The following is a 939-nucleotide window of genomic DNA, read 5'->3' as shown; positions in this document are numbered from 1 at the left end:
TCCCCCAAACTTACATGTTACTTGTGAACCCACCGTAAGAACAACTTACAGAGCACCGCAGCAAGAGATCGGATGGAGGATGGAGGAAGAGGAGGAGAAATGGAAAGATCGAGAGCGACCTTTGAGAGGGACACGATATCGATCGAAGAAGGGGATGAGATTGGAGGAGGGCACTGGACGAGAGCATGTAGCGTCAATGATCCTCTATTTCTTTCAAGAAAAATTACAATTTGTTATATTAAAGTCACTTAGCAAATTCATATGAAAAACAACTTCATAAAACTTTACTAATAATTAAGTTAGCATTTAAATAAAAAATTTGCTTAAGGTGATTCAAGTGAAGCCAATTTTTAATTTGGCATCTCCTGAAGCTTCTCCTCATATATATTTTTTTCTTTTCAGGATCATTTTTAATCCCCCTTTTTTTTCTTTCTTTCTTTTCTTCTTTTTTTTTATTTTATATGTCACGATTACTATATCTGGATAGCCTTTAATGATTTTGAACTTCATCTTTTTTTTATTATTTTATATGTCAGGATTACTATATCTAGATAACCTTTAATGATTTTGAACTTCACTATCCTCTTCTTAAAGTTAAAAACTTTTTACATTTCTTCACATAATAAATTTAAATTAATTTAAGGATTTCATAAAGTTTAATTCTTTTCTTTTTACATGAATCTTTTAATATTTTTAATACTTCAAAAATACAAATTTCCTTTACTAAAAATAGGAAAACATAGTCTTATTCTCTTTTACCAAATATCTTATCCCCTAGAATTAAACTTTATTATTGAAAATTTTTACTTAAATTTACTATATAATTAGAAACATAAATATAGTTATCCAAAGTTAATCTCTAATACCAAAGGTCATGTTAAATTTAAAATAAGTGAGGACAAATAAAATTAAGTTGTTTCTCTCTTTCTAAAAATGATT

This window comes from Phalaenopsis equestris, unplaced genomic scaffold (genome assembly GCF_001263595.1).
Source record: "Phalaenopsis equestris unplaced genomic scaffold, ASM126359v1 Scaffold000132, whole genome shotgun sequence".
NCBI lineage: Eukaryota > Viridiplantae > Streptophyta > Magnoliopsida > Asparagales > Orchidaceae > Phalaenopsis > Phalaenopsis equestris.
The sequence above is the reverse complement of the archived record's forward strand: the minus strand, read 5'-3'. Positions refer to the sequence as shown.